We start from the raw sequence: 22,917 nt of genomic DNA on the forward strand, positions 1-22,917 counted from the left end.
GTGAAGGATGGACGCACTTTTTTTGGACTTGAAGGTCGTGGACTATTGCTGGACCCCATAACATTACATTTAATGAACAGAAAGATCTAAAATATTTTCTAAAATATCCGAAAATGTGTTTGTCTGAAAAACGATGGACATATGCAACTCAGACAGCTTGGGGGTGAGTAAATCATGGGTTTAATATCGTTTTTGGCCGAACTATCCCTTTAACTATTGTTTTATACAATTTTTTCGTATGCTTTTTAAACCATTGTTGTCTGATGTTAGGGTTAGAGTTGGCGTTTGGGTAAGGATGTAATTTTATGAAACAGAAAGTCGTTCTAACACCAAACCGAAGTGACAACGGTAAGAAAATAGGAAAAACAGTTGAGTAACCAATACATGAAACTGACATGAAAAGAAAGTCGTGGCACGGACATGTAAAATGTGAGAAATACATGACAATGACACAGAAAATTTCATGTAATTTGTGAGATCAGGTGAGCAAAAATGTGCAGTTTTTGCTGCTACCCAGTCTCACAAAATGATGTACCTATAGTCACGTAATGTTTATGTGTCATTGTCACGATTGAAGCTTTACATGCTTTATCCCTAATCAAAAATTGACACCCACACTGCAAAAAATTACTTAGTTACTATTTTTATCTTAATACGTGACAATGACACATAAACAGAAATTTACGTGTCACTGTCACGTATTTGTTACTTAACTGTTTTGTCCTATTTTCTTACCATTGTCGCTTCAGTTTAGGGTTAGATTTACATACAATGACATCTACCAAACTCATCTCTAACCCTAACACCAGACGACAATGGTTTAAAAGTAAAAAAAAAAAATAAAAAATCATGAAAAAAGTTATAAACCAATACTTAAAGTGACATCCTAACCCAAACACCACATCTAAAGGGCGAGTTATGGTCGTGCGTAGGTTCTATGCCGTAGCCTATCCGTAGCCTGTGCGTAGCTCTGCGTAGCCTGACGCGCACCTTGAAAAATTTTTAACAGCGCGTCAGATCTACGTGGGCCCCAAGCGCTGTGATTGGTCCACCAGAACCCCTCCCGTCAGGTAAAAAAAACTGCGTCATAGGTATTTCCGTTTGTGACGGTGAAAACAAAGATGAGCCAAGTTGAGGAGTGATTTAACTCAAACTGCATCAGAAGTCGTTGTTTATTTACTTCCATCATTGCTGGTCTTCTAAAATTATACACAACAAGTTGCTGTTTCTTCTTCATTTGTGGGTTAACTTGCTAAGCTTCTTCTTCTCTGACGGTCGCGGTGCTACTGTGGTTACATGTGTGGTTACTTCCTACCAGCGGTCTGTGCGTGTGTTTGCAAGTCGACGCAAAAATATTAATGAAAACCGACGCAGAACCTACACCGTCACGGCTACGTCGTAGTACCTACGCACAACTATAACGAGCCCTTAACCCTAAACCAAAGCGTCAATGGTTTGAAAATAGGGCAAAACAGTTGAGTAACAAATACGTGACAGTGACACGTTAACAGAAATGCGTTTACGCAAAAAGGAGGAAAATCGTGTCAGTGTCATGCATAAGAATCACAAATTTACATGACTATAGGTACATAATTTCGTGATACAGGGTTGCGTACTGGGCAGCGCTCCGACATGTGGTGCTTTTGCACTTTCGGCGACCCAAGTTTGATTCCCGGCTCGTGGTCATTTGCCGATCCCGTACCCCTCTCTCCTCCCTGTACTTTCCTGTCCTCTCCTTAATCACTGTCAAAATAAAGGCAAAATGGCCCCCAAAAAACTAAAAAAAATGATAATATTAATAATAAGTTTTCTTATTAATTTGATAAACATAAATATTTATGTTGTGGCAACTTGTGAAGTTAACATAATTTTTTAAGTTGGGTGGACTTTGGTTCTTAGTTAGTTGAGTTTACTTAACAATGTTCTTATGATAAGTTGCCTTAAAATTTTATGTTTACTCAATCTTTTTTTACAATGTGACAGTCATATAAGAACAGATGATGGAGATGGCCAGTAAAGTCGAGGATGAAGCATAAGTGACAATTAACATTCATCAGCATGAATTTATAAGCAATACCCTTAAATAGAAGTCAAGGTCAAAAACGATAAAGAATCTAAATATACCTCCAATGGAGAGAGAGAGAGAGAGAGAGATTCATGCTGTCATCCGTCTCACACTTTGCACTAATTTATGGTCTTGTATTTTTGGATGATCTGACAGCATGATGGAATCTATTCACATTTAAACACTCTGAAGTGGCAGTTCAGCTTCTCAGAAACTGTTTCTAATTTGAAGCTTTATTTAGCTACTGTACTTACAAACACAAGAGATTGTTGTGTACCCCCGTACATACAGCAAAGACATAAACAATCAAGACCAAAGCCCTCTTTTGATTTCCTGAGTGCATTCACATCACTTTACTGTAATAAATTCTCACCACAGAAAAAATGTATATGCATATTGAGTACAACGAAAAATACTTCACATTGTAGACTCCTGCCATGCATAAGGAACCTACCTATCAAATTATCTTCTTCAAGTGTTTTTAGGAAAGAGGAAAAATTGGTCCAATAATGTGTGAAACTGTGCATGTGTGTGTGTCATGAGTCTGACAGGATACAACTCAGCATTGGAAGCCTCAGGAAATGATGCGCGAGAGACTCTCTGTCTCTTTCTCTCTTCCCTGTCTGTCTCTGAGTCATGCACCGAGGGTCACATGTTATGACGCATCACCATTTGTGCATTCTGTCCACGGTTGTACATTCTGACCTTAGACGAGCAAAAAAGGTAACCAACATGTACATGCACACATACACAGGATCTGACTAGGCATGAACATCATGCATCCAACAATAGATTCAGATCTCCAGACTGAACCACATCACTGTCTGTCTGCTGAGGAAAGAGCGTAGTGCTTCTCAAAACCAGCTGGACTTTTTGGTTTTCTCATGTCAATAACGTAATGCACAGTGCATGTGTTTGGTTTAACTTCTTAGCTACCATATTGAAGTGTTCGGTCAACAACATCAATTTGTAGGGCAAGCCGGAAGAATGATTTGCATGGTGGTTTTCACTTTAAGAGTAAAATGGTCTGTGGTTAACATTCCTTGAGATTTTTAACCACAAACCCTATTTTACTCATGAATCGCAAACCACCTTTATAAAAAAAATCCCTTTCAGAAATTCCAAGGGGAACCCATGACAAAAACGTGCATTCCTATACGAAAATTAACCATGGTTTTATTGTTAAAAAAACATGTTTTTGTAGTAAACCCATGGTTTAACAAATGGTAATCGTTATGCACAAAAACATGGTTACTACATTTTTACTATAATCCATGGTACATTTTGTAAAGGTTAGTTAATTGACTAGATTACGGTGTAATTTCAATAAACTGTGCCTGCCCGTTAAATCCATGGTAAAGTCTTATTATGAAAATATTTTGATTTCACTCATTGATTTCACAACGAATTCAATCTTTGGCCTTGAGCAATACATTTGTTACAGTATGTAATGTTAGTTAATAGAAATAAAGCTTTTAATTGTATGTTCATGTAAGTTCACAGTGCATTAACTAACGTTAACAAAATTTTAATAAAGTATTAGTAATTGTTGAAATTAACATTAAAGGATTAGTCTATCCTTGTCATCCAAACTGTTGATGTCTTTCTTTGTTCAGTCGAGAAGAAATTATGTTTTTTGGGGAAAACATTCCAGGATTTTTCTCATTTTAATGGACTTTAATGGACCCCAAAACTTATCAGTTTTAATGCAGTTTAAAATTGCAGTTTCAACTGAGTTTCAAAGGACTCTAAACGATCCCAAACGAGGCATAAGGGTCTTATCTAGTGAAACGATAAAAAAATGCACATTTAAACCACAACTTCTCGTCTATCTTCGATCCTGTGACGCGCCAGCGCGACCTCACGTAGTACGTCGTCACGCCAAGAGGTCACGGATGACGTATCGAAACTACACCCTAGTGTTTACAAGTGTGTTGAAAGAGGGCCGTTCCGACGTTGTTGTATGTGGAATGATACTAATTAATGTCTTTGTGTCAGTTTATTGTTTAAAATGGTCCACAAATGTGCGTTACAAATATGTAACACATGACCTTTCCACGGCATTACGCAATTACGTGAGCTCGCGTCACAGGACCAGAGATAGACGAGAAGTTGTGGTTTAAAAGTGCATATTTTTATTGTCAAAAATGACAATCCTTTCGCTAGATAAGACCCTTATGCCTCGTTCGGGATTGTTTAGAGTCCTTTGAAACGACATTGAAACTGCAATTTTAAACTGTTACGTGTTGGTGTCCATTAAAATGAGAAAAATCCTGGAATGTTTTCCCCAAAAAACATAATTTCTTCTCGACTGAACAAAGAAAGACATCAACTTTTTGGATGACATGGTGGTAAGTAAATTATCTGGATTTTTTTTTTTTTAAGAAAATGGACTAATCCTTTAACAAAGATTAATAATTGCTGTATAAGTGCAGTTCGTTATTAGTTCATGTTAACTATTGTTAACTAATGAACCTTACTGTAAAGTGTTTACCGAGATATATAACAAATATTTTGAACAATCTGTTTATGTTTTCCTGAACCTCTTAATGACATCAGAAAAATATCAGTCTATACTCATTCTCTATTTTAGATAAGGATTAATGTGTTAGGGATGGTGACAAAAAAGGAAACATTTTTGGGAGACAACAAACTTTCTAGGAATTCTGTCAATTAAAATGCACAAGCCAGAGACACTAATACCCCCAAAATGGAGAAAAAATGTTTCTTCAAATGATATTTATTTATTTTGAATCTTTGTGTGTGCATTTATGACCCTTATGCATATTATGATTCTGAAATTTCTGATAATTGAATAGCGCATTTACAACAGCAAGGCTGACCAAAGTGCTTTTCAGAGGAAAAATAATTTTACACATATACAGGAAACAGACCAGAGAAAAATTTTAAACCACTCATTAAAAATTGAATGTAATTAATTACACCAAGGAAAACAAATAGGTTTTTAGCAAGGACTTAAAGAAGGATGGGTCCATTCTAATCTCTATGAAGGCAGGGTATTCTCCGTTATATATATATGTAACAATTATGAAAGCTGTGCTTACCTAACTATCGGAAATTTGAGAAATGTTCAAAAATGAGACCTTGCTGGTATATAAGCCACCAAATATGGAGATCTAAAACTTTAGGTAAAAACATAATTTTATCATGTTAAGGTTGACATATTGCAAAGAATTGCTCAGATGATTTTATATAGAAAAGGCAAAAAACAGCAAATGTCCAGCAAAACAATCGACTGATTACCCAAATTAACAACATCATCCAGTGAGATTTAAGGATGTGTTTTTGTTGTACCGTTAAAGTGGTCCACAACCAGAGGAGTTCCTCTCTTCTCTAGCCATATAGGATAAAATTGGGAAATCATTCCCTGGCTCATTTCCATTTTGCTCGACCAGATTAATGTGCTTATGACTAATTAAACTATTTGCTCGAGTAAACAAGTCCTGTCTCAACACTCTCTCAATCTCTGCCTCTTTTTATTTTCTCTTTCTCTTCAGTATTATATCCTAGGTCATAGACTGCTCTCTCTCTCTCTCTCTCTCTCTCTCTCTCTTTCCCTCGCTCTATCTCTCTCCTGTCTGTAATAGCTCTATGTAATGATTATGTTTAGACATGAAGCTGTTACTGCAGACCACCTCTTACAGCACAGCAGGACAGAACAACCCCAGTGATCTGTATAAGATCACATCTGTTCATTCATTTCAACATGTCATGTGTCTCATGGTGTATAATGTGTGTGTGAGAGTTAATGTGTCTCCGTCAGCAGGGCTGTCAGTTTTGTGCAGGGTCAGTGTGTTGATGTGTCTGTGCCTCACTTTCCCTTTCTGTCTCTCTCTCTCTCTCTGTCTATCTTCCTTGCTCGCTCTTTCGCACGGTGCACAGCTAGTTTGTGGAAGCAGAGCTGTTTATTTAGCAGAATTTGCTCTGATCTCTAGCACTACAAGAGACTGACGCATTCCACACTGCCGCTGCCTGTACGTTTATAAGAGAGCAGAATGTGTAAATATACAGTACTGTGCAAAAGTCTTAGGCCACCACCACCAGACTTGTTGTTTTAGAAGTTTTAATGTCCATCCATATTTATTTTTTAATCTATTTTATTAAGATACAAACTGAAAATACAGGGAAAAAAATTCAGGACTAAATGTCTTCTTTAGGCATCGTCGGTGTTTAGTGTGACCTCTCTTAGCACTTAACACATCTTAAGCGTTTTGAGCAGAATGAAGTAAAAATTAAAAAAAAATTAAATTAGAAATTAGGATTTAATTTTATTTAGGTTAGAGATCCTGCAGTTTCCTGCTATTGCACAAGTGAAAGGAGAGTTTACCCTAAAAACTTGACACACATACATTTTTATACAGTTTTTAATACTACATACATTTCCTGTATTTTCTGAATGTATTCTATTAAAGAGATTGAGCAACAATTATGTATTATCACTGTAACATTGAAAAAAACAAAAAATCTAATTCTGGCATGGTGGCCTAGGCCTTTTGCACAGTGTTCATCTGTGGTTACATGCGGACAAGCACTCCTGAAGCTGTACTTTATGGAAAAAAAATTTGACTTTGTTCACACATCAACCAATTATTCAGTTCTAGGACTGACTGTACATACTGTTCAACTTTCCAATTAATAAATAAATACCATGTATGTAAAATAGGCTTATAAAAGAGTTTTGTCTGAAACCCCTCATTCATTTAACATTTATTACACAGTGAATGGCACATGTGAGCATAAATAAGGGAACAGAAACAGCTGTGCTATGATGTTCAAGTCATGTAGAGTCCCGAATGACTGAAGCGCATTTCCAAAAACCTGATGTTAATCGGATTTCAAGCCACATATACATATATGTGGTTTGGATCGAGTTTGTAAAAAACTAATTTCATAAGGGATTTGGCTGTTCAGACTACAAACAACTTAACGGATCTGAGTTGGATACGCCAAAAATCTGATTTGCCCTGCTGGTCTGAACAAAGCATTTGAGTTCATCCGAGTTGAAGAGAGATTCGGCGTTTAGTAAATATTAAATGGCGGCACATTTACATTATTGGATTGGTTGGAACTGACAAGTGACTTATGCAAGCTAAACCAACTCACACTACTGTAGGTAGACTGGTAAATATGCTTTTGTAAACCTGTCTACTTATTGTTATGTTCTGTAGATGCATGCATATGCTGGGTGTGTGTGGGGCTGTATGGGCCGCACATGAAGATTCAGCCTGGAGGGGTTCAACATGAGAAGGCAAAGAGAGAAAAAGAGAGTAGCTCGCTATTCTCTGAGCGATGACACCATTTCTAACTTGCTGCAGGTGTGTGTGTAGCTTGAACGTAGAACAGGCTACAGGAAAGCTTTGATATTCGAGCCAGGACGAACCTGCTCTACACCAGCACACAGCCGAAACATATTCTGTTTCGATTTATACAAACTCTTTCGCTCTCTTTTGATGCTTGTCTCTTGCTTTTTCAAGTAAAATCAAATTTATAAGGCCTTATTGGCATAACTATCAAAGAGGCAAACGATTATTAACTATACGTGCGAGTGAAGTAAGGAAATGAGTGGTGTTGAATGAGATGTTCTCTGGACTGTAAACTGCTAAAGGTTAAATGTGCATTTGTTTAGTTTATGGTTTTTCTTTAACAAATGCATCCCGTTTCTCATTCATTCTTTACATGACGTTCGCACATTTTAACGGAATAAAGCCCACATATGTTTCCAAGTTTGAGTGTCTGTCAGAGGCGGACACTGCTTAAATATTTTTACTTTCTATATAAAAGTACATTTTTAAGTATTCGTATTTTATCAGTGTTTTTCTTTGGAAAACATATGCCAAAGCATTTTATCATAATTTTTACTCCACTACATTTCATAATTTCAAGTTTTTGGTTTATATTTATTATTTAAGTACATTAAACATCTTTTTATATAAGTAAGAAGTACTTTTGTACATTTACTCAAGAAAAGTAAAAGTACACAATTTTTTATGTAATTAGGTATTAAATCAATTTTAATATGCAATATAAAAGGAATACACAGTATGATTCTACACTGTAAAGAAAACTTTGCTGCCTTAAAATTTTTTGATAAATCAACTCAGATTTACAAGTCATGTCAACAGAAATTAGTTGTCACAACTTATAAAATATAGTTGAGAAAAGTCAACTTAAATTTATAAGTTATAACAACTCACCTGTAGTTATAACAACTCATCTGTAGTCAAGATAAATAAGAGTAAGTTGAAATGACTTGTAAATCCAAGTTGATTCGGCAAAAAATTTTAAGGCAGCAAAGTTTTCCATAGAAATTACAATGTTATTGCAGCTGGGTTGCCGGCAACTTACCGTAGATTGAATTTCCATCTATGTCATTTACTGGCAAGAGATTGTTCAAAGTTACATAAATCTTCAAACATTAACAAGTCTCTATCTTTAAAGAACAAAACCATACAACAACAGCCTCATGCAAAGCATTCTGGGAACCAGAAATCATCATCAACCTTTTTCTGTTTTTTGCTTCAGATTTCGTTTCCCAGAATGTTTTGCTTGATGTTGCTTTTTTGTTTTACTCTGTAAAGACAAAGAGTTGTTAATATTTAAAATTTATTTAACTTTGAACAAACTCAATAACATAAATTTAAATCTACGTTAAGAGACCGGAAACGCAGCTGTAATAACACTGTCATTTCTACAGAGTTTTTTTACAGTGTAGCAGGTAGTGAACATTTTTTAGTAAAGTAATTTGCTCCCGAGACAAACACTCTGATAAAGCACAGATGCTTGAAAAATTTACTTAAAATACTCAAGTAGTGTCCGCCTTTTATTCTAACAATTACGGTTCAGTATATTACATATCTAATTACATTTTTTTAATCAATACGTTTTCCCGAGATTGTTTTTCTAGGTCAAATATTTGCAATGGATCTTTGACAGGTTTGGTGCAATAGTGAGTTAAATCAACAGATGCATAAAATATGTTAAGAAATGTACATTGCAAGTAAGACTAAATCCCAGACTAAATCTTTTCATAGTTTATGCAAATTAGATATATCTAATTTAACAGAGAAGGTCCAAAATATTCCAATTTTTGCGGATTGCATCTGATAGAGAGATCCGAGCTTAGAAGTGTTCATATTTCATCAGCCTTGCCAGATATCACTTCGAGAAATCATTTTTCCAAAAATCAAACTGTTATTCCTCTGAACGGCTATGGCTAAATGATTTGTGTTTCTTTCATCATTCTCCATAGACAAATGGTGTGAGTGTAAGAGAGAGAAAGAGAGAGCGAAAGAGCAAGAGCAAGAAAAAGGCGTTTGGAAAGGGAGAAAGAGAGATATCGCCTTTGGCAAGAGTTCTTGACTTCGCGTTAAAACTATTGGCAGGTGATATTAGAGAATCGAAGTACCTTTGTTTCCTGGGACGGTGATATTTATCTGCTGATGTCATTTTGATGTGATAGAACAGAGGAGGTATCTCTCTGTGTTTTTATCTTTGCTTCACATGAGTTGGAAGAACATTCAGAACGAAGATCAATACTTGACAGATGATCGACTGACAGGCAATGGACTGATAGTCGGACAGACAGGCAAATACACAAATAGATACATACACATCTAATTAAGCTTCAAGTTTTTCAATGCTCAGAGTTCAGCCTGAACTACATAAATGTGGTCCTAACTCTTCTCTCAAACACAGATGTTTAAGGGAAAGACACTCTGGCTCGGTTAGGTATCAGTGAGAGATGGGTTGTGTAAGAAAGCAGGCTGCTCTGAGGACATGGACTTTGACCTGAGATGGACTCTTTGGTGTGCGTCTTTGGTGCTGTTCTCCGTACCTGCAGAGAAGACAGACTGAGCATCTCAAATCTCTGGGCCTCGTTTCTGGCCAGTGTCTGACTTCACCTCCTGCCTGCCTGAGTTATGATTTCGCGAGCAGCATGAAACCATTCTCCATTTCAAATGAAGTCAGCTGCGGAGGAGGCCAAAAAACTTTTACCCAACTCAAGCCATATTTCACCTGAGAGGGAAAGAGAGAGAGAGAGGCCACTGACCACATCACTCCATCATGGCGATCTTCTCCTCACTGTTCCCATTTAAAACAAAATGCCTGCAATTTGATGGAACAAGAGATTATGCATGAATTAACTGTTTTCAGATGGGTTTCTGAATGATTTCCCTATCTGCATTGGTCAGGAGACAAACTGGTATTTAAATTCACACCAGTCTTCTGTTTTCATGCAGGTCAGTATACAGTAGCTCACTGGTATTAGCCAAGCATAAAGCTCACCATCTATAGACATGATATAGTCCTGCTATACATATATGTAAGTAACCTGCTTTTAGTCAAAATAAGCTTGGTTACATGTGTTTAAATGGCAAGTAGATGCTATTTAAATGCAAAGTTGCTTGCCGAGAGGATTCCAACTGTATATTTGTATCTCCTGTGATTACTTGTATTCAGATTTTCCCCCAAATATCTCAATGGGATGATTCATCTTCGTATAAAGAAATATTTAACCTCAAAGTTTGCAACCCTTGCTTCAGCACAGTATTTGGTGACTGCACTTCCGAGGGGCGCAAATTCAAAATATGTGTTAGGAGTGTCATGTGTGTTGCTCGTGTTTTCAAAATATGTGTTTGTTGCATCGTGTGAACCATGTGCATCACATGTTTTGTAAAAATAAGTGCATGCTGCACACGCATCAAAACTGTTTATGATAAAATAGACGCTCACGTTCACAAAATACACGCAAGACACTCCCTTAACAGTAAACTCTGATTACGCATGAGATTATGCGAGTATCTGACAAACGCGAGCGTCTCTTTTATCATGAACCCTTTAGGCACTTGACGGGCTACATACATGTTGTGACGAACTTCGCATCGTTCGGCTTCAAAAAAAGAAGTCACTGGCCGCCACTTCTGGTCAGCAAGCAGGTGTTCACAAATTATCAATTTTTTTTGGGCAATTTGGGTGTTGTCCGCTTGGATTAGATTGAACCAAATACATCTTAATAGCGCATTTTAATGTTTGAACAAAAATCTTCAAAATTATGTCTCTCTTCTCCTCTGGAGAAAGATTACACTGAGAAATAAGAGAAAAAGAGATAAAAGAGAGAAGGGGGAGGTCGAAGTGGTCTGGTCTGTTATAGATTACGCAGATCTCAGAGGCCTGGTTGTGCCGTTCCACAGCTTTTAATCCAGAACACGGTCTGCCCCCCACCCACCATGTGCTTCTAATATAACCCACGGTGGTCCGACTCTACATACTGTACCCTCTTTACCCTTCTCTCTTTTAATTCTCTCTCTCTGTTTGTGTCTCTGTGATGTGGCTGTGTTGTTTGACAGGTTGTGATGTCATCTCTAGCTGTGTTCCTCACAACCACATTCACTATTTTCTATTAATCATGCAGAGGCAACATATAATCCATTTATAACTTTGAGAAAACTTATTTACTTGCTAACAAGTCTGACACAGCAACCATAGGTCCCAAATTTGGGATGGGACTGTTTCCTTGAATGACCAGGTGGGAGAAACTGGAAAAACTGTTTGAAAACAAACATTATTTTTGAAGTGCCGAGCGCTCATGAGGGGGCGTCTGAAATATCGAGAGGGGGCGATCACATGAATGCAAATAATTCTCCCAGCTAGAAAATACATAGCTTTGGTACGTTTCTTAAAGCCCACGTAACACAAGCTGTTTCTGCATGTCTGATTTTAATCCTATAGAGTATAGAGTAGTATAACATCCTTTATATCTCCGAAGAGTCATTAGTTTAATCAGATTTATAAAAGAAAGATTAGCTTTACCGAATCTTTCCGATAACGTATGAAAAAATGAAGAAGGAGGAGTTACTACCGCGGGAGGAGCGAGTACGAGTCATGCAACACTATACAACACTTATAACTTATGATTCACTACATGTTTGTGTCATTTATATAATATGCACGCGCCTATTTCCAACCGCATGCAACTCGTGACCCGGTTGGGAAAATCCAGTGCATCAAACACACACGCAAAACTCTGCTGCTACCGGGGATATTAACTCTTTCACCGCCAGCGTTTTTTAAAAAAGTTGTCAGCCAGCGCCAGCCTTCCAGAAAATGTTCTTCTTCAAATATATAAACATACAATATACCAAATGAAAGAACAGACCCTCTGCTTTCAAACAAAAAAAACTGTTTTATCCTACCTTCAGTAGTTCTTTTGTAATCAGCTTTTGAATATGGGTAGGTTTCTGCAAAAACACCACATTTTGAGCAAAAAGCAGAGATAATTCCATTTTTGTGACAGACTTTTCATAGAGATCCCATTCAGAGTGATCTTTAAAACAGACACGGACATGCAGCAGCTTGCCAGAGGGCAATACTTCCGGTTTTAAAAAGTTGCGGAAGGGGCGCCACCTAGTGGATAATAGCGGTATTGCGGAAAGACGGAAATACTCGTCATTGGCGGGGAAGCGTTTTCTCTTGATTGACGAGATATCTCATCAATGGCGGGGAAAGAGTTAAAGGTGACATAGAATGATTGAACGGAGTATTTATCCTTGTTCTGTGATGTGACATGTAGACAAAATTTTTTTGTTTGGGTCTGTAATGCCTTAGAAGCTTCCTAAAAACCTCTCTCAGATAGCTCTATTAGGGTGGGGGGTTTAAAACAAGTGGTTTTGCACCTATTTGGCTCCCCCTACTGGCTTAACTTGTAAACTCATTACTGATTGGCTGACTTTGCTGCCACTCAAAAAATGTAGCCAATTATTTTAAAGTGGAGGGGCAGTGAGATGTCATAAGCATCAGTTTTTCAGATTGGGCCGTTTTCTAGCTGACATTTCTAAAAGAGGAATTTTTATGAGACTGAGATGTTTAGCATGTCTAGCACTTTTTGTATGTTCGTGAATGCGGGTAGACTACCATTATTCAGCAAAGACAAGGTAAAAATGTTTTTTCATTCTCTGTCCCCTTTAAACTATATCCATTCTTCTTTCATGCCATTGTTGAGTTTTGAAATTAAACAAAGCTGTGTCGCGTGATATAATGTTTGCAAGTTCTAGCGTCCTCCGCTTATTGACGGGTGGGCGGGGTTTTCCGGTGGAAGTGCCCATATAAAGAAGTGATACGTATAGAAACCCCTGAAACGTCAGCTAGACCTGTAATCGAAAAAACTTTCCGAAACTTGTAAGAACCCTGGCAAAGTGCATTTGGCACAGAAATACTCTGTAACACGCCCAACTGCTTTTTTGACACTTTGCCTATGTTTAGCATGAGGAAACAACTCTATAACTGTGTAAATAAGTCAGAATGCTTGAAATACCATTGAACCACCCCTTTAAGTTTTAACGCATTATAAACAAAAATCTCGCTAATTCAACCACAAAAACTGCAGCTATAGTGAGCAACGTACAGAGCTCTGAACAATCTTAATATATACAAAATAAAAAACACGCACATATTAGCAGTGGCATTGGTAGTGGCTTTGCTGTAGTTCTTTCTTTTAAATCCATTTTCGAATGTCCATGGTGAAATTAGTTAGTGCAATATACAACCTTGAAATTATGAAATGTTGGTAGCCTTCGTGTTTGCAAGAATTTTACGTAATGTTATTAGGGTGGGGAAGCACGCTTAGTTAAGCGACCAATAAAAATTCGACCTTGCCTCACAGACTGTCCTTAACTAAAATATTGTTATTTTAGCTTATTATTCACTCTAGGAAGACATTACACTAGGCAAATTTTGATTTTAAATAGCACATTTTATGGTGATCTGAGGGGGTGGGATAGTGCCGGTGATGGGGCGATGCCCCCTTACGTCCCAAACCCCCACCCACCGTGACACCAGCCCTGTATTTTTGCTCTTTTTTACATTATACACAATAAGTGACTGCTATGACCTCTTCACCAAGCTACTTTTCGTATTCCAGCACTGATGATTATTGTTACTGACCTAACTACATTTACAATATAGTGCAATTTCTCAGCTCATATTGCTTAAATAATTTGCAGTCCTCTCTAAAACATAGGTAGCTGTGGCACAAGTCCAAGCAAAACGTGTTCTTTGGTCCGGACCGTCGGAGTAAAAGCAGAGGTCGGATCTGATCCTGTGTGAGTGTTCTGCTTCTTATACGCCTCCGGTCAGCGTTCGGAATGTTTCTCTCGACTTATCTGCATCTTTTCAAACACTCCCCGCTCCCGACGACTCCTCTCACCCTGGGTCAGTGTCCGCCAGCCTCGCTGGAACGCAAAACACAAACAACAAGAGCATCACCCTGTCAGTCCGCATGTCTGTTTGTAAACAACCGATCGTGTTACTTCACACCTCATCACACCCGTGGACAGCCAACTGAGAGAGACAGAGACACACGCAGCACAACACAATACAGCACAACACATCACATAGTCCAGCGTAACCTAACAAAACACAATCTAGCACAACACATCACACAGCAAAGCATAAACAACCCAATGCACAAACAGGCCAGCATTTTGCGTAACACGACAACAAAAAACAACACAGCCCAATATCTCAAATCACAACAAAACACATGACATATATAATACAAACACAATATAATACATCACAAACAGCCCAGCATTTCACATAGCAACACATAACACACAAACCGGCCCAGCATTTCAAATAGCACAACATAACACATCAACAAATCACATAGCAGAGCATAACAACACAATACAGCACCCCACATCACATAGTCCACAGAAAACACAACAAAAACAGCCCAACATTCTCAAATAGCATAACACCACACAATACGAAACAACACATCAACATAACACAACACAATGCAATACAGCACAACATCTCACACAGTAGCACAGCCTAACACAACACAATACAGCAAACAGTCCAGCGTTTCAGGTAGCAACATATAACACACAAACCAGCCCAACATGTCAAATAGCACAACATAACACATCACACCACATAAGTCCAGCATAACACAACACAAAACAGCCCAACATCTCAAATAGCATAACATAACACAGCACAACATATCACCTAGCACAGCATAACACAGCACAACATATCACCTAGCCGAGACCGATTTCTGCTTTCTCGGACACGTCTCAGACTTGTTCCTTCAAAGACTCAGTCTCGGACCACAGTGGGAGGAGAAGGACTCGTAATTTCAGACAGAGCCCTCGAGACCAACGCATTTAAAAAACACACAACACATAATAATAAAATGCAATGTTGATGGGCATTATTTGAAAATGACATCCCATGATGCAATGAAAAGATACTGCCATCAGAGCCATTTATTTATCTCTAGAAAAATAGGCAGAAGATGATGCATGTGGTAGTCCATATTAAGATCCCTACTGAAAAATCCAGCTAATACCAGCATAAGCTAGTAGCTGGTTTTAGCTGGTTTAAGGTGGTTTACCCTGGTCCTTCCAGCCTGACAAAGCTGGTCATGCTGTTGGGCCAGCTGGTCTTTCAGCCTGACCAGCTAAGTCCAGCTAGACCACCTTAAAAAGTGACCAAAACACAGCTAGACCAGCTTGCTACACCATCAAAACCAGCTTCCTACACCAGCAAAACCAAGCTGGAGACCAGCTAAAACCAGCTCACCAGCTTATGCTGGTCTTAGCTGGATTTTTCAGTAGGGATTTTAAGACTGCTCCTCTAAACAATTCCCAATCTAGCTTAGTCTGTAGGCCTAACTGTTGATTATTAACTGGGGTGATATTAAATCATGAATATGAAAACTGACATGTTTTTATGGTCTTGGTCTCGACTCGGTTTCAACTCAGACTTGCATCCTCAAAGATTCGGTCTTGATTTGGACTCGACTATATTTGAAAACCAATGGACTCGGTCTTAACTCGGTCTTGACCCTTCAAAACTCGGTCTTGAATCGGAATCGGCATAGGCGGTCTCGTCCCCATCACTAAGCATAACACAGCACAATACGTAACAACACATCACATAGCACAGCATAACAATACAGCACAACATCTCACACAGAGTAGCTCAGCATAACACAACAAATCACATATCACAGCAGAGCATAACACAACATAGCATAACACTTTACAACACTTGGCAAAGCGAAGCATAACACAATATTACACAAAACATCACATAACACAACTTAACCCAAACCTTTACGCAGCAAAGCAGAGCATATCATTACACAATATAAAACACTACAGGTCAACACATCACTTTGAGGTCAGCACATACCTAATTATACCACATGTCACAATACAGCACAGCACAAAACCATAACATCACACCACACAGCTGTCACATGAGTCGGTACATTTGCAATCAAAGCATTTTACGTCTAGATGTCATTACTCAGAATAAACAAAAAGACAAAAACAACCAACAATACAACAAGGAAAAACAGCATATGCAAGGCAAGACGTATTTCTCCTGTTTTGCCTTGCTTGTATTTTTTCCACTCAACAGATAGAGTTAGCTAGCCAGTTAGTTGCCAACAACCATCATGTATTTCTCTTTTCTGAGCATTTATCTTACTATAATGCAATAATACAAATGTTCTCAAAGACTGTACAACATGAACACTGAAGGTTACAGCCTCTCTCTCTCTCTCTCTCTCACACACACACACACACACACACACCTCTGCAGTGTATAAATTATTTTTGTCCAGCTGTTGTGATTCCTGCTACTTGACATTTGTTTCTTTTCACCTGCCAGCTCTCACTCTTCACACAGATCTGTACTCTTAGTGAGTGTTTGTTTGCATGTGCCCTTTGCAGGTGTTGTCTGATTCTGTGGCCCGGCAGTGATAACACAGGCCTATCTTTGAATCCAGGCGTATAACACATAAAAGATCATGACAATTCAGCAGTCCAAGCTCATCCAACCAAAACAATTTCACAGGTTATGTAGGTTTTGGCTGGCACATTCGTGGCCAGGCTTTTTATTTTTTTTATTTGTTTCAAACTTTTATAAATCGCTAAGACACACGTCTTGATTCCACAAATGTATGGGGGTGACATGGGGGCAATGTGTCAAAAACTTGATCCTAAATCTAACGTACTCCTATTAGCTAATATAATAATCCCATTGCACTCCACACACATACACAAGCATGCAGACAAACAAGGCAGGCATACACTCATGTCTTATGTAACAAAATGTATATGAGACAAACCAGCCTTGCCTCACACATGCATATTAAAACACACATACACGCAGCACTCTCATTTACACAGTTGCATTTATCATGCAATGATATATTCCATGGTGTGCAGAGTCATGCTGAGCTATGTGGGTTGGCTGCTTTACGCATGTTGTTAATGGTCGATAGATCACAGTTTTATAAACATTTTTTCTGCTCTTTATCCCACTGCACTGTTCACACAGACATTTTACCATCTATTAGAGCAGGAAAGAGACAAGAAAGAGAGTTACATAGAGGAGGGATCCATTACTGTTATAGAGAGAGTCTGAACTATGCAGGAAAAGAATCACTGTCACTCAAGGAGAGGGATCATCTTAAGAAAATGGATTGGCTCAAAAAGAGAGATCAGCTGAAGAGAGATCAGCTCAATCAGAGAGATCAGCTAAAGAGGGATCCACTCGAGCAGAGTGATCAGCTTAAGAAGAGAGATCAGCTCAAGAGGGATCAGCTGAAGAAGGGAGATCAGCTCAAGAGGGATCAGCTCAAGCAGAGAGATCAGCTCAAGAGGGATCAGCTAAAGCAGAGAGATCAGCTCAAGAGAGATCAGCTCAAGCAGAGAGATCAGCTGAAGAGGGGTCCATTCAAGCAGAGCGATCTGCTTAAGTAGAGGGATCAGATCAAGAAGAGAGATCAGCTCAAGAGGGATCAGCTGAAGACGGGAGATCAGCTCAAAAAGGATTGGCTCTAAAAGTGAGATCAGCTGAAGAGGGATCAGCTTATGAAAGAAGAGGAATTGGCTGAAGCAGAGAGATCAGCTTAAGAAAAGGGATCAGATCAAGAAGAAAAAAGATCAACTGAAGAGGGATCAGCTCAAGCAGAGAGATCAGCTGAAGAAAAGGGATCAGATCAAGAAGAAAAAAGATCAGCTCAAGCAGAGAGATCAGCTGAATAGGGATCAACTCAAGCAGAAGAGAGATAAAATCAAGATGATAGATCAGCTCAAGAGGGATCAGCTCAAAAATGAAGATCAGTTTAAGAGAGGTCCCCTCAACAAGAGAGATCAGCTTAAGAAGAGAGATCAGCTTAAGAGGGATTGGCTCAAAAAGAGAGGCCAGCTGAAGATGGATCAGCTCAAGCAAAGAGATTATCTTAAGAAAAGGGATCAGATCAAAAAGAAAGATCACCTCAAAAGAAGCAGAGAAATCAGCTTAAGAAGATGGATCAGCTCAAGAGAAGAGATCAGCTCAAGAGGGGTCAGATCAAGAGAGATATAAGCCTAAGAAGAGAGATCAGCTCAAGATGGATCAGCTCAAGAGAAGAGATCATCTCAAGAGGGGTCAGATCAAGAGAGATATAAGCCTAAGAAGAGAGATCAGTTCAAGAGGGATCAGCTCAAGAAAAGATATCAGCCTAAGAAGAGAGATCAGCTCAAGAGGGATCAGCTCAAGAAAAGATATCAGCCTAAGAACAGAGATCAGCTCAAGAGGGATCAGCTCAAGCAGAGAAATCCGCTTAAGAAGATGGATCAGCTCAAGAGAAGAAATCAGCTCAAGAGGGGTCAGATCAAGAGAGATATCAGCCTAAGAACAGAGATCAGCTCAAGAGGGATCAGCTCAAGCAGAGAAATCCGCTTAAGAAGATGGATCAGCTCAAGAGAAGAGATCAGCACAAGAGGGGTCAGATCAAGAGAGATATAAGCCTAAGAAGAGAGATCAGCTCAAGGGGGATCAGCTCAAGAAAAGATATCAGCCTAAGAACAGAGATCAGCTCAAGAGGGATCAGCTCAAGCAGAGAAATCCGCTTAAGAAGATGGATCAGCTCAAGAGAAGAGATCAGCTCAAGAGGGGTCAGATCAAGAGAGATAAAAGCCTAAGAAGAGAGATCAGCTCAAGAGGGATCAGCTCAAGAAAAGATATCAGCCTAAGAAGAGAGATTAGCTCAAGACGGATCAGCTCAAGAAAAGATATCAGCCTAAGAAGAGAGATCAGATCAAGAGGGATAAGCTCAAGGAAAGGAATCAGCTCAAGATAGGACATCAGCTCAAGAAGAGCGATCAGCTCAAGAGGGATTAACACTAGTAAATTAATCAATTTAAGAAGAGAGATCAGCTCTAGATGGGAGATCAGCTTAACAAGAGTGATCAGCTTAGATCAGCTCAGAATGGGAGATCAGCTAAAAAAAAGGATTACCTTAAGAAGAAAGATCAGCAGTTCAAGAATAAAGATCAGCTCATGAACAAAGATGACCAGCTCAAGAAGAGTGATCAACTTAAGAAGAAAGATCATCTCAAGATAGGAGTTCAGCTCAGAAAGAGTGATGAGCTTAGATCAAAGATGGGAGATCAGCTCAAAAAGAAGAAAGATCAGCAGTTCAAGAACAGGTATCAATAAGAGTGATCAGCTTATGAACAGAGGTCAGCTCATTTTCCTAAAAATCAATCAATAAATAAACAAAACAGTGCATTACAACATACATGAATCAAAAAGAAAAACACAAAATATACAGTGTAATTGACAATGACAAATACATACTTTATTTACACTGGGGGAAAATAATGTACATATTCTGCTGTTTTGTTAAGAAATAGACACTATAATTGACATTCAAGGTATTCAACTGTTCACAATGTATGATTAAGAGATCAATAATAGTAAACATAAGGCTAATATTAAAGATTTTTTTCAGAACCTATTAAAATACATCCAACAGTTCTCATAAAAATGCTCTAGCGCAGCAATTGCATTGTTGCATACATTTGTCCCTCAATGTAAATAAGCCACAGCAAATGAAAATTGTTTATCTTAATGTTGGAAACACAGTGATATCATTCAGGTTCCTCCTACTGTGGCAAATCCAAAAAGTTCAGATCAAAAAGAAAGATTGGCATAAAGACAGATCAGCTAGGCAATGCCAGAGTGAACATATCAAGGAGAAAGATAATCTCAAAAAAGGATCAACTTAAAAAAAGGGATCAGCTAAAGGAGCAGGATTAATCCTGCTCAAGACCAACACTGTCTTAAACAAACTCCTAGTCGTACTATATAAAAAAACTGGATCAGTTCACTGTCACACAAGGAACTCGGAGTCATACAAAAGAAGTACCAGGCAAACCCTTCTTTGATCTATAAATGGCTTTTTTGGGAAGTACAACATGGCTTTTAACCTTCTCATGACTTCCCAGTTTTACAATCTATAACACGCATTTACACATATACAGCCCATAACCTGTCCATCAGCACTTTGCATTCCTCAAACACTCGTTCCTCTTCTCTCATCTCCCACCCTCCCTCCTCCCTCTCTGCTCTCTTTCCCATCACTAAGAGGAAGAATAGCTCGTAAACAGTGTTGTAAATAAAGGTAGAGCTTGTAAACAAAGACATTATCAGTCCAAACAGTCTATAAAACTGGACCCTTAAAGCATTAAAGTCAGAAAGACAAGAGCACCACTAACAACTTTTAAGAGGACACCCAAGACAGACACACCAGCCTTCGTTCAATCTGCGTACAGAAGCACAAACGCATACACAGTCACAATTTCTAATACACACAGACGCACACCGGCTACAGCACACTTGCTCTCTTCTATTTAATTTACACACAGTAGTTAGAGACTGGCTTATATGGCCGGAGAATTCCTCCACAGGTGGAGATAAGGGCCAATTGATGGTGTGTTGGTCTGGCAGGGTGCACTCATCCTGGGGAGGGCATGCAGCTGAAGAGGGGCTCTTCAGTCTGTCTGGGTTATAAGAGGCAAACGCAGGAAATGATAAGAACCTCAAGCAGCCTCTTTACCACAGACAGACAAACTCTTAACATCTATCCACCCATATCACCTTTATCAGAGTGAGAGAGTGTGTTTGGAGGGGTAGGGAATAAAAAACAATAAACCAGATACTGATACTGACAAATTATATACTGGTCAGATAAATGTAAATTATAGACAGGTAAATATAGAATCTGCTACTTCTGAACTAAATTTAGATGATTACTTAATTATCTTTTGGCCATAACTGGTATAAAATGTTAAGAGTGACATCTAGTGTTGGATAAGGTTACTACAGCCAAACATATCCGTGAAGTTTACAGTTTTCCTGAATTGCTAAAACACTATACCCAATTCTCTGAACTAATTCCCTGTTGCATAAACATTTGATCAATTGTAAACAATATTAACCAGCTCAGAGCTTACATGTGTGTAGTATGTTTATACTAACAATGAATGAAAACAATCTAAGAGATAGAGATAGTAGATGAGGAGGAAGATGATGAGGAAGAGTTAGAGTAGGACCCCGGAGGAAATGCAACTTGCATGTGGTGTGAAATGTGTGGTGTGTTGTCAAGATGGTTTATTCTCTGTTTACTGTATTGGCAAGGGACAGAGTTGCCTGTGATGTGATTGAAGGCTTGTGGTCTGACCAACACGAGAACAGGATGCTGACAGAATTAATTTCTCATTGACTTGATGTTGCAGTTGCTTATTTCTGGGTACTGTTACATCAGTTTATTTTTTAGTTTTCTTTGATATTTTTGATTTTGGCAGTTGGAATGTGAAACATACAAGTTCAGGTCCCATGCACTCACAACAAACTTCAAAAACAATGAACAACTCTATCTTACACGTATGGATATTTTATAAAATAAAACAGGCATATATTCAAGCAGTTCTATATCAAAGTCAGATATATCAAATTATCAAATATATTTATATCAAAAGAAATCCTAATACTCAACATTATTCCATTTTATGAAATTACATTTAAAGGCTCCCTAAATGTGCTGTAAATCAGTTTGAATATTCTGCGAAAAAAATTTTGGGTAACTACAGTAATAGTGCTATTGTTTGTTAATAGTGTGGTGAAATACCTGATAAAGTACCGTATTTAACTATGACTGACCATCACTTGAAGCTCCACACACATTTCTTTGCACGGAAGTCTGTCTTTTGGGGTGTACTTCTCTGATCTACCAGGCCACTTCCTCTCAAACCTCACTCTGTGACTTTATCTGTTAGAATATGTCATCTGTAAAACTCAAAAGTAGAATTTCTGCAGTAATCAAAAAAGAGTTTTTACTAAAAAAAAATTTAAGTGTGTGTGTGTGTGTGTGTGTGTGTGTGTGTGTGTCTCTGTGTGTGTGTGTGTGTGTGCGTGCGTGCGTGCGTGCGTGCGTGCGCGCGTGTGTGTTGGAAGGTGATGTCCCCGCGGGCTATTACCTCAATGTCTCTTGTTTTGGCCAGATTAAAGCCTGCCTCATCCACGTAGATGAACTCATGTGGCAATTTTGCAATTATGCATTGTTGCAACTCTCAAAGTAGGTTTGCATTATTTTCTTGCATTTCAATGATGGCAAGCTCTTGTTGTTGTGAGTGAAGAGCCGTTTCCTTTCACCTTGAGGAGGTCATCCAACCCTTCTGTAGAAAATGACACCAAAAGATATCATTGGTTAGGTTCTTTTTCACATACTGTACTTTCAAACTGTACACAGTACTGTAACATCACAATGGTATTCCTTTACATATACTTCACAGCACTACCCATTGTTGTATAGTACAGTTATTGTACAGTAATACTGTAATATGATACAGAATCATGTGACACATAGAGTAGGTGCAGTCCGAAGCAAAAACTTGCAGATAAACCTGTTCTCCAGTAGGAATGTCCTTATGTTTAGGGTGGACTCTTTGACCAGCCTCCCTCATGGGCAGGCCATGATC

General features: G+C 38.5%; 1 protein-coding gene across 2 annotated transcripts in view; it reads right to left on the bottom strand.

The window, feature by feature from the left end:
* The window catches only part of wnt2bb (wingless-type MMTV integration site family, member 2Bb), a 46,833-nt gene extending 24,602 nt beyond the window's left edge, over positions 1–22,231 (bottom strand). The window contains exon 1 of one of the 2 annotated variants that reach the window (XM_073867778.1): positions 22,100–22,231. The gene's annotated coding sequence lies outside the window, so the exon portion shown is untranslated. Of the gene's footprint in view, positions 1–22,067 lie in introns of both variants that reach the window. The other variant, XM_073867777.1, reaches the window with a different exon arrangement.
* Between the last annotated feature and the right edge of the window lie 686 nt (positions 22,232–22,917).

Source organism: Misgurnus anguillicaudatus, chromosome 5, assembly GCF_027580225.2.
Source record: "Misgurnus anguillicaudatus chromosome 5, ASM2758022v2, whole genome shotgun sequence".
In the NCBI taxonomy this organism is placed as follows: Eukaryota; Metazoa; Chordata; class Actinopteri; order Cypriniformes; family Cobitidae; genus Misgurnus; species Misgurnus anguillicaudatus.